The sequence below is a fragment of the Pteropus vampyrus genome, unplaced genomic scaffold, assembly GCF_000151845.1.
Source record: "Pteropus vampyrus isolate Shadow unplaced genomic scaffold, Pvam_2.0 Scaffold473, whole genome shotgun sequence".
Taxonomy (NCBI): domain Eukaryota; kingdom Metazoa; phylum Chordata; class Mammalia; order Chiroptera; family Pteropodidae; genus Pteropus; species Pteropus vampyrus.
The window spans coordinates 442810-455900 of record NW_011889254.1 but is presented as its reverse complement, the minus strand read 5'-3'; positions in this window follow the sequence as shown (position 1 = coordinate 455900).

Below are 13091 nucleotides of genomic sequence, written 5' to 3'. Positions count from 1 at the left end.
CAAAGATCGGAGACTGACTAACTTCATCTGGGTCAAACAACTAATAGCAAGTACTAGAGCCGGAAATAAAATCCAATACTTAGGAAATGAAATTCTTTGTTCCTTTGTCTGTACCATTATGTTAGAATACATAATTAACTCCAGTTACATTCTATTAACTGCAAGATCCAGAAGCTGATTTACAAAATTAATTGAATAAGTGACATAGTTGGGTAAATGACTTCAGTGACACTATAAAGAAGTAAGTACTGTGATAAACAATTTTGGCTTTTGAAAAACCACCGTATTGTTTCTTTTCAGATAGAAGATACAAAAATTAAAGAACTAATTTACACGAGCATACTGATTTACTGATTATGTAAATTCAATCCGAGAAACAAATGATTATTATGGGAAGAAAACCTATGGAAAAAAACCTATAGAAAAAAATATGTTTGCCTTCTGCTTAAGCAGTGTAAAATCAATGACAGTATTTATTAGCTTTTATTAGTTGTTTCCTTCCTTAGATTCCCACACCAATATCTTCAATTTTGCATGGCACGGAATTTGTTAAATGCCATTTGTGTTCCTCAGATTTTCTTTAGTGTATTTTTCTAAATGTCTGCTAAACATAGAAAATAAGTCATCTTATTTTTATTTCTCCAAAGCTAATTTGATTTTTTTATTTTATCTTAAAAATATACACTCTTTTAGTCATGTGATAATTCAGTTTACCCTAACAAATTATATAATGATTCAAAAAAGTAGTATTGTATTTAAATGTATCTATTATTCTGGAGCACTTTTCCTCTCTTTGGCATTAGAAGAAAAATATCATTATCTTAAACACATAGCCTCATTTCTGTAGTCATTATAAAACTAAAATAGTTATATGGATAGTAGTGAAACATACACATACATATTAATTGATATACATATGCGTGTGCATGTATATTTTACAAATATGTGATTATGTATTTGTATGCATGTATATCTTTTAGTTAGATGTACACACTTATGTTTACCAAGATAGGAGAGTGTAGACAGAAAGAAAAAAAATGCTGGGAAAGTAGATATATCAGCTGTACAAACAAAAATGGGAAGAGAAAGGCATAATTATTAATAAATATATATGCACTCCCTGGGCGTGTATGTGTGTATACATATACACAAACCATAGGGTCAGTACTCTTTTGACATGATTTCTCATATTAGATTCACCTTTTATTTGCTCTGTGGTTGTAGAATTGGTTTATGTGTATATGTGTGTGTGTGTGCATATGTGTGTGTAAGAAACTCTTTAGCACTGTCACAGCAGCAGTTTGAAACTGGGAATTTATTACAGAGAATGAGAAGTTTTTACCTGAGACATTTGACCCAGAGCATCAGGAAAAAATATAAAAAATTCAAGGACAACCACACTGAGGACCAAATTATCAAGGTTTGGGGCAAAAGTACAGAAACCTGGCTCAACAGAGATCAGTAATTGCTCACTCAGACAGAAACCACCCATGTACTGGCCCCAAAAAAGAGTGACTACATCTTTCCTCTCTTAACCTTTTGGCCTCAATTTCATTCTTTTCCCCTTTAGTCTCCTTTTGATATGTGAAGAGGGCTCGTTTATTTGTTTTCAGTGTAGTCCCACAAGAAATGGTAGATGCAGAGAAGTAGCTAGCCAGCAAAACATGAAATTTTGTTGATGAACAAAGGAGTCTGCCTCCCACTGATGGTTTAAGGATGAGAAGCTGAAAACTATTGAGGCATTAAAATAATACACAGCTTCCAGATTCCTAAATATAATATAGAAACATGGGTCTTTGTGGTTAAATTTAAGGACCAATAGCAATAACTATGTAATTCTGAGTTCTTAGTTTCTTTCCCCTCATGTTTTATGATTTGTTTAATCTTTATTCTTTTCTTATTTTCTTTCCTTTTTAAATTATACAAGTGTATTTTAATTTTAAACTATGTCAACTCCTTTTAAAAGTCGTTTAGGCAATGGTTATGAATATCCTAACATGGTTTAATTCTATTGCTCCCATCAACCCCTACCGTATTTATTTTCAAACCAAAGATCTGCACAGGTAAGTTCCCCACCCCCCCTCATTGGTCTATTATGGTTTTTTTCCTACTCTCTAGTTTCAATAATAACTACAGTTAGAAAAATAAAAGTAAGCATTTCCTATATTCCGCCAAACATGGATCATATATGGGCATTCACATATATTATATCTAAACCTCACAACCAAGGTTGTGAGGTTTAGATATAATATATGTGAATGGCAATTACTATTAGATATAATATATGTGAGTGGCAATTACTATTTCTGTTTAATTTTATAACAAAACAAAGTGGAAGGAGTGGTAGGATCTGTGAATAGTACATGTGAGGAAACTGAAGCTGCAATGAACTCTACAAAGGAAATATTCATCCAGATTCTCAGAGGGAGAGAAAATTCAAATCTCGCAACTCAATTCAGTGAAGAATCATTCTTCTGAGATCATCTGACCCAGGAATCATCCTGCTAGAATAAATGTGTGAAATTCTGATAAAAAATGTGCAACCTTGCTTGTAGCAGCCTCCATGTGGTGAAAAAATTTAGGAATTAACCTAAAATGTTCATAAACCAATAAATGGTCAAATAAATTATGGTTTATCTAGACGTGAAATACTATGAAGCTTAAAATTAAATAGATATATTTTATACGTTGATGTAAAAAATCTCTAAGAGATAGTAAACCAAAAAAAAAAACAAAGAATAGAACAGTGTACAGAGTGTAATGTTTTTGATGAGATAAAAGTAATATTTATAATTTAGGTAATATGTAACATAATATTAATATTAAAGGTTATTATCTTTTCATAATATCTATGATTATAAATGATATATAACACATATACATGCACTTATACACATCTAGAAAAGATAAAAAATAAAAAGCCTGTAAGTGATTTGGGAGGATAGAAGTTTGGAATATAAAGAAGTTTACTTTTAACTTATAAATTTGTATGATTTGAATTTTTGTCATGTTAATATATTATTTTTATATTAAAATATGTTGTTTTTCAAGGGTGTGGAATTATGGATTATTCAACTTGTCAGAATTCTGCACATATATTGTATGCAAAATAAATATTATTTTAAATTAAAAGCAACAACAAGATTGATGAAAACAAAGCATAGCACTTCTTTTACAATCCTAAGAAAAATTTATTACTTAAAACACACACACACATCGGAAGCAAACAGAAGAAAACAGATGAGAAAGAAAACGTTATTAAGATTATCAAATGCTGAGACAATATGGAGAAGAAATTACTTTAAGACATTTTAAATAGTATTACTCAGAGCTGAAGGACTGTGCTTTGAAACTGAAAGAGTCAACAAGTACAATGGTCAGAGAATGAAGAATGTCTGTGGCAAAAGATGTTAAATGACATTCTAGAATACCAGCTATCTGTCCGAGCTGCTGTAACAAAATACCATACACTGGATAGCTATTTCTCACAGTTCTGGAGGCTGGAAGTTCAAAATCAGAGTTCTGGTATGGTTGGGTGGAGGCTTCTCTCCTGGGTCTCTAACTTATTGTATTCTCACATGGCAGAAGGAGATAGAGAGCTGTCTGGATCTCTTTTATAAGAACAGTAATCCCATTCTTGAAGGCTCTGCTCTAATCCTCCCAAAATCCTCACCTCCGAATATCATCAGGTTGGGAGTTAGGATTTCAACACATAAATTCAAGGGGACACATTTAGTGCTTAGACCTAGATTAAAGGGAAATATTTATAAGTATCAAGATAAAAACATGTACACAAAGTCTAGAGTAATCAGAAAGACACTGGACATTTAATCAGCAGCAGAGAGATCTAGATAACAGTGAAGAATATCTTTAAATTTTTAACAGAAAAAAATGATTTGCAGTCTACAATTCTCTACCCTGATATACTACTGATTAAGAATGAATATAGACTAATAATAATTTTCAAATACACGAATTTTCAAAACTATTACCTCTCATGCACATTTCCTAGGAAACCAGTGAAGAGCCATTGCTACTAAAACTAGAGAGGAAAAAAACAATACCAAGGAGAAGGAAAACACTGGGTCTAGAAAATAGGGTTCCAGTTATAGAAGAGCAGTAAAGCAAAGTTCCTAGATGACAGCTGGGAAATTATCCCTATTAGGCTAGTAGGATGGGGCACTGTAGGAGGGATATCTTCAGGGAAAAAATGCAAAATATTATTTGATGATATAGCTATGTAGTCCGCAGGCCTGAGAGACTATAGGTGCATAGGAAACTATGTAAGCAAAAAATTGAGAAAATTTTTACACTGTAAGTAAAATAAGGTGTTATATAGGAAAGGAAACATAATTTTAAAATATTATTTGGCATTATAATGAATAGTTATAAAATTATAGTAATATAAATTCAGAAAACTGATTTTACTTAAAAGACTTACAGAACTGTTTGACACTTGAAATAATGTTTATCTCTGAAAAATATGAGTGCGTGTATATATATATATATATACATATATATATATATGTATATATATATATATATATATATATATATAATTACAGCAAGCCCCCATAAGTATTTTCCTTGGAGTTATATTTCAAATTTGCTAGTATGCCTGATACGAAATCCAGTTTTTTAAAAAATCAAAATTCATGAGATTTCTTTTGCAAAACACCTAAATGCTGCTTCGGTTAAAGCTAACATACCTTGAAAAGCATTGCAGAGCTCACAAAACAGTAAGGGAAGTCCTCTTCCTGAACTACAATGCCAGCAACAACAAAAACTCACAAAACAGTACAAAAAACTTTGAGCCGAAACTGGAATGTAAAATTCACACAGGAGCCAAGGCTTGCTTCAGAGTGTGTCCCACTCAGAAACCTTGAGCTTTGCTGGTTATCAGCTGTGGAATAGGATACAGGCCTGACAAGTCAGGGAGCTGAACCTGAGACCCTCCACATTAAGACAAGTACCCGACATATGTATTATTGAATTATATACTTGAAACGTATTTGATTTTATGTCACCCCAATAATTTTAATAAGGAATTAATTAAATAAGTAAGTAATTATTTTAAAAGACAGGTATCAAAAATAACTGTATCTTGATTAAAAAGGGGCATATCAAAATATTTGCATGTTGGCCAAGTGAAACAAAGAGAAACAGTCTGTGTCTGCTGGACTTTAGCGGGAGAAGTAACAGTTCCTTCCCTAATAATTTGCAGCCAGACTTCTTCTCTCATTCAGTCCTAGGATATGAATTATAACACACTTTCCTGCTGTGAAATCTGAATCCAAGAAACAAAATAAAAAGTTCTGTCTCCAGATCAGTAGAGCTCCCTGGTCCTGGTAGAAACAAAGATGAATCAGGTCCCAAAGTTTCCCAAATTAAAAGCTCCACCAAATAGCTCATAATTAAATCTAGAAAACATATGAGGAAACACAATACCCCACCCTAATCAACAGAGACTGCAGAATGATACACTTAAAGTATAGATACCGAAAATATAAGAAACAAAGTACAACATAAGTATGTCTAAAGTGTTTAAAGAAATAATGGGAATTAAAAAATATTCTAAAGAATGAGACTATCAGAAATGACCAGGAATATTTTAAAGGATACAAAATATAATCACCAAATTTTTTAATTTACTTGATATACTCAAACAATAGATAGAGTATAGCTGCAGAGAATATCATCAAACTATAAGAAGAATATGAAGCTATTATTCATAATACAACTCAGAAACAAAGAAAGCAAAACTGTTAAAGAGAGACTAGGTGAAACCAATTAACAGCATTAATTGGAAATCCATATGGAATAACGAAGGAAAGAAGTAAATCCATACTGCAATGCTACAATTTTTCCAGAACTGAGTAAAAACAATTTTCAGATATAAGAAGAATGACAAATTTAGAAATCCACTTCAATCACAATATAATAAACTGCAGACCACAAAAGTGAATGAGAAGACACTAAACCACCAGAACTTTTCACAATCAGCAACGGAAGCTAAAGACACTGGCTGACTTCCTTACTCTATGGTACATCTATGAGAAAACTGGAACCCCAGCCCCTGACCAATCGTCTAGTCTATCAGATGCCTCTTCATCCTTCTCTTGTCTTCCAATTTTCCATCTCCATCCTTTCAACATATCATTGATATAATGTAGAGTAATTTTTTGTTTATTTCACACTTTCTGCAAATTGCCCTCCGGTTGTCCTTCTATCTCTAGATTTTTTGGCTTGGAGCCAAAATAATAATAATTTCAGTCTTTGAACGCTTAAATTTCTTCAAGAAATTTTTGCTAATCCCTAGATATTTACCTTCAGGGCTTTCTTTGCTCTTATCTCTAGCTTCCTGTGTAATATTTTTATGCCTTATATCAACTTAGGTATAGACTGTCTCCACATTAAATTTCCCTGAAAATAATCACTTTCATAAAAATAATTATTGGGAATTAATCTTGGTACCAAAATATTTTATGGAGTAATAAGAAGTGAAGAATTTTGTGTTAGTACCTGGTCAGAAGTCATCTGCCAACAAAAGAAGCCAGATAGCCTCCTCCTGAACAGTCACCAACTGGTTCTGGATGAGCTCTGGAGGAAAGGCTGAAGTGAAAGCAGGGACTATGAATGTATTAACTAATGAAAGTATGGGGAGCAACAAAGTAACATCAAGTCTTAAGCCTAGACCTGGAAATGCTGTCTCCTGCTATGTGTGCCCTATCCCCTTCCTGGAAGCATAAGGAAATAAATAGACAGGAATTATGTGGACATACACTAGACAAAGAAAGGCATTACTGAGGTTCTTAGGGGCCATATTCCTTGGCTCTAAGTGAAAAATCTCCTGCTTCCCAGCGGGCAAGATGAAGTAAGAATAATGAGTTTAATAATTAACTCTGCAGGTTACTTGCTGTAAGAGAGTCTCATTATATTCTTTACTCTCTCCAAATTCTCATCTGTAAATCTGTATATGGGGAGTTTTCTTAAAGATAAATTATGTAAGATATAAAACATATCTGACATGTTCTAAACCTGACAAACTGATTATCAGCCTTCACACATTCTCCAATGTTTTTCTGGCAATGTTCACAAGTTTAACATACTTATCTGCTACCTTATTAGTTCCTTATATTTTGCTTTATTTCTTGGACCCTGATAGACTTCAGGGACTTGTTCCTGGGTTTTTTTGTTTTGTTTTTTTTTTTACCTTATTACTTTGAATGCAAGTAATTAGTATTTGAAGTGACCGTGTCCCCAGTGTGATACTAGGCAGCAGATTTTGCAAAGATCATGGCTAATGAATATTGAATCACATGGGCTAAAAATTCTGTTGAAATCAGTAAAGGGTGGGATCTATATTGCACAGAACAAATTAGAATGAAAGAAAATAAATGTGAAGGTTATCTAGAACCTAAAGAGTTAAGAAATAAAGGGAAACCTCATTACATCTTTCTATCCAACCCATGTCTCTTTGTTCTTTACCGAGGGGCAGACAATTAGAAATATTATTTAGTTCCCCACAAAGAAGATGACGAACCTGAAGAACTAATCTTAGAGATCCGACCTTTGAATATTAGATAGTGTCAGAGGAGAAGAAAGACTGACTATCACAAGATTGATAAGCACATATAGTTGAGGATATTTCTTCTAGATTAAACAGGAAATAATCCCAAAATAAATGAGATTCACTGGGATTGTTATCTACAATTAACAACAACCAAAAAAGAATGATCACAAAGATATAGTCCATTGTCAGTTAAGATAGAACAGTTATGCTAAAGTAACAAAACAATTCCCAAACCTGAACATAGAAAAAAATTAAATTCTTGCTCATGCTTCATTCAGGTCTAAGGAAAACTACTTGGGGGAGGGGAAGATGTTCTCTTTTTATTCCTTCAGGGACTCTGCCTGACAAAAGTGCTATCAAAATTAGGTGATTTATACATGTCTTTATAGAATTCACACAGAAATACCGTGTCACTTCCTTTCACTTTTTGTTAGCCAAAGCGAATGACATGACCATGTCTAAATGAAAAGGGGGCAGAGATGTACAATCTTATTAAGAACCTAGAAAAATTGGGAAAGCAGAATATTTGTAATGCCCTCATCTTCATGACTGTCATATAATCTCATAAAATTTTAAATATAAAATAAATAAATGTACAAGCTACTAAGGAGAAAAATCATGCTACTTGGAAATAAATTAAAAATAGAGTTAAATGAGAAATTCTGGGACAGAAGGGCATATTTCAAGAATTGCCTTTGCACCCATACTGATCTTTGTATATGGAAGCGAAAGAAAGAATTATAAAATATATCTTTGGATAGTTATAAAATATGCCATTTCATCAAACTCTTTTTAAGGAAATACCTCCAAATATTAAAGGCTGAATTTCAGAAAGAATTTTTGAAAAGGGATGTTGTTGATGAAAAAGGATGCTGACAAATCCATTTACGAAGAGGTGAGTAAATAAGAACATGAAAAACAATAACTGCAGCTGGTTAGAATTATTTAACTGTTGGAACAAACACATCACAAAAAAATACACAATATAAAAATCTACAGCAATGTTTTCTTAGTTCCATTTAGATTAATAGGATGGTGGAGGACTAAAAAGATATAATCATAAAACATAGCACTTCTCTTTCCTATATAATCAAATCCACAGTTATTATTGAATATTCGAGTTATATGAAAGATTAATAGCTCAAGAAGTTTAATAATCAATTCCACATATATAGACACACAAATATATGTATATATAATTGACACTACAAATTGATTTAATTTCTAAATTTGAAAAATCATACTTAATTCAATACAAGATAAAAAGCTGAATAAAACCTGGTGCCAGGACCTTTTATATAGTATCCCTAGTGCTTAGCACAATTCTTGGTAACACCACGGCATTTAAGATATGCAATTCTTATTTGTTGAGATAAATAAAAGGCAAGCTACGAAAAGGCAAAAGGTAGGACATAAATCAAGTATGATTTCCAAAAGTAAAACAATATATCTAAATTTTTCCATATACAAAAGACATGTTAAAGGGAAAATTCAAAGGTTAGAATAAAACAGTGGACAAAACTATTCACCTAATTTAATATTGCCACGATAGTTTTTCTCCTTTTCATATTTAAATCAGTAAAATTTAAGAGAAATACTGTAAAGTAGAATAAGAAGGCAGACTTATATAATGATGAAAAGGAAAGACAAATGTGAAAATACTGAATCTATTTATAACCAACAAACAGTAAGGCATTCCAATACATAAAGCAAAAATTCTGTTACAAATACTCAGAATAATGGAAAAATCCAATTGCAGTGATTTTTTTTTTCTGGTTGAAGAGGAATTTTCCACTTAAATGGCTAAGCTTGTAATCAGCTCTTTGTTATGCTGCTGTAGACATGCTTGCCAAGTAGGCCAAAAGGCAGGGTGACCTCGAGATCAACTGAAGACTCACCCACCCCTTTGCCTGTTATGTCTAGATAACAGATATATCCCCTTTGCTTGTTCTGTCTAGATAACAGATCTTTTGCCTTAGCCTGTTAAACCCTACAAAAGTAAGGTGACCCCTGGGCTTGGGGCCCAGATCTTCAGAGCCCTAGCTCTTCTGGAATCATCGACATAATAAACCTGAGTTCTCCAACTCTCCGAGCAGTACTTTGTTTCTTGCCGGTCTGATTTTTCTGCAACATAGTGAACATTTTTTTAATTAAATTTAGTGGAGTGACACTGGTTAACAAACTTACATAGATTTTAAGTGTATAATTCAATAATATTCACATTGCATTGTGTGTTCAGCACCCAAAGTCAAATCTGCTTCCCTCACCATATATTTGACTCCTTTTAACCTTATCTACCTCCATCCCTCCCCACCTTCCTTCTGGTTAACACTAAACTGTTATCTGTGTCCATGAGTCTCTGCTTTTCTCGTTTGTTTGTTTGCTTTCAGTTTTATTTCCCACATATGAGTGAAATCCCATAGTTCTCAACATTTTCTATCTATTTTGCATGATAATAATGTATCAAAGGACACTTCAGTTGTTTCCATGTCTTGGCTACCATGAGTAATACTACAATGAACATCGGGGTGCATATATCTTTATGGATAAATGTTTTTAAATTTGGGGGGTAGATACCCAGAAGAAGGATTGCTGGGTCATATGGTAATTCTATTCTTAATTTTTTGAGTAAACTCTATATTGTTTTCCATAGTGGCTGTACCAATTAGCATTTTATAGTTCCAAGAAGTTAACAAGTTCATTTTCAGAATAACTAGTTAGAGAGCCAAAAGGCATTAATGCACTTGATGTCCCATTGTCTTAAATAGCTTTGTTGTTTTGTGATTAAAAAGCTAAATACTGCATTTGATCTCAGTAAATTTCCTCTAGCCTAAATATGTTAGATTCAAATTTCTCATGTGTGAAAAAAGGAACTAATGTACTGTAAATAAATGAATATAAACTAAATTGTTGGAATTTATAATGAGAGATGAAATTAAGGACTTATTCTGCCTCTTAGCAGTGAAATGAGTTCTAGTCAATCGGATTATTTTTCAGTAAAAGTTTTACAAAAGTCTAAATTAGAAAACACAAACTAGACCAAATTAGAAATCATGTGTAAAATACAAATGCAAATTTATTTTGTGAAAGTAAACGAATGTTTGATGGGGAACATGAGCATGGGGGATCGTGATTAATTCCTTAAGCATCATAAAATGAATGGTAATACACACCTTTATTTCAATGAAAATTTGTTTTCATGATGACTAGAAATTTTTGGAATCCAACCATATCTTAACAATTATAAAGTCTAATTCATTATTTTCTATGCAGAGAAAGCAAACTGGAGAAGTTCCCTCTTCCAAGTTTGTGTAGCCAGCACAAAGATTAAAATCCAGGCTTTAGCATCCAATACCTTTCTTTCCAGAGATCTGCAGATCATTGTCATCCTTTATTATCTGAGTCATTAATCATATTTTGGGTTAATATATTTTAAAATTATCTTTGGAAATATCCAAACTGAATTTTATTAGAAAATGCTATGGGGACTATTTATAAAGAAAGAAAAACAGGGTGTTAGCATTGGAACTTCCAAAGACTGAAGAAAGAGTGGTTGGAGAGAATAAAGATCTGACCTGGAGCAGTAGAAAATAATTAGAGAAGCCCAAGCCGAGAGCACCCCTGTGAGGAACTAAAGAGAAAGAACTACATAACATCCCAAAATGACAAGTTTCAAAGTCAAGAATTCATGAGTGAAAATGCACACAATACTTCTAGATTCAAGGGTGAAATAGAGTGGAAGAAGGTGCTGCCTTCGAAATTGCAAAGTAAGTATGGCAGAAAAGTACTCTGTAGCTAAAGGAAGCTGCAGGTGTCCCTTGATGGATGTGTGACATGGCTATGCTTGATGGCCATGCCCTAGAAAGGTATGTGATTACAAGAGTCAATAAGGAATTAGAAGTGACATGACTATGTAATGATATCTGCATGTAGGCAGGATTATTTTATGATTAGTATCATTGAAATGAATAACAAATTTACCCTCAGTTTTGGGGTTTTTGTCTTGCATTGTTTGAGTCTGAGGTGAGGGCTGAACAAGTGTGTCTGATACTGTAAAATCATCATAAGATGCTCAAAGATGTAGTTTCTCCCCATCAAATGAGAGACTGATTTTTTTATCTAGTGATTTAACTGCTCTGAAGGATGATGAAGGTAGTGGGAGAAGGGAGACGATTCCTATTAACTGACCAAGTCTTCTTAAGGAATAGGTCACTCAAGACCCTGAAATGTGAACGTGGCTTTCACATGTTCTTGTTTGTTTTAGGCAAACTAACCATGTTTCCACTTTCGATTAACAATGTCAGGAAGAGAGATGCAAAAGAAAGAGATATATATATACAGAGAGATTCGTACATACACACAAACACAGAGAAAAGTCTACACTGAGTTAAATAGAAAACCAAAAAGTGAGCACACATCGAGATACAGAGAGACAGACAGTCAAAGAGATACACACTCACAGACAAAAGCACAAAGACACACAACCATAGAGAGAAATACATAGATATACTACATGTACACAGAGACACAGACATAAAAGAGATACACAAGACAGTAAGAGACAAAAAAAAAAAAAAAAACAGAAAGAGAGACTCAAAATCAGATAACTCTGGCATACAGAAAAATTCACATGCAGAGACAAAGATATGCTCAGAGAGAGATATGAGCCACACGCATGTAGGGACACATACGGAAAGACAGAACAAGAAGAGGTACATGCAGGGAAAGTCACACTGAGATATAAACTTGTGTTGTTCTCAATAATCCATAAAACTGTGCAGGCCAGGGCCTCAGTCACCTCTGCCTTATCAAAATTGCCAGGGCTGAAATCAAGAATGAGTCATTTTTAAAAAGCCGCACAGATAGTTCTGTTATGTACCCTTGGCTGGAAACATCCTTTATATGAAATCTTCCTTACTCCTAAAATAATGTGCATATCAGCTGTTCCTTTTAATCTGAAAGAGCCTTACCAGTACACTAGAATTTTTTATGGTTTTTTAATGATTTCGTTTGTCACTTCTGCCCAGTTTTAGAATGTTTCACTAAAATGATTTGTAACTTATTTCCTACTTAGCCTTTTTATTCTTATTTATTTTAGCTTTGTAATATTTTAGGCTCTCTGATTTTATTTTTGTCTATTTTACTATTTTTGTTTGTTATTTTTAAATATTGTTGCATTTTATTTATCTTCTTAGGCTAGCTCTCTTTATACTCAGTTGTTAACTATTAAATTAATTTAGAATGCTTTTGATTGTAAGCCATGGTAAAGTCAAGTCAAACTGGCTTAAACAATATTCCTAATATATCTGCCAAAGGCCTAAAGTGCTATCTTAAGGGTTTTCCTTAAGAATAAGTTTCCCAGAATTCCCTTTTCAAAATCTCCCTAACATTTCACTGGCCCAAATTAGTTTTGTTCCCTTTCCTGAACCTATCTCTGTGGCCTAGGAGTAACCTACTATTTATCACAGGTTTGAGTCCTTAAACCAGTCACTGGCTGGGGGATGGGATTTTGTTAATT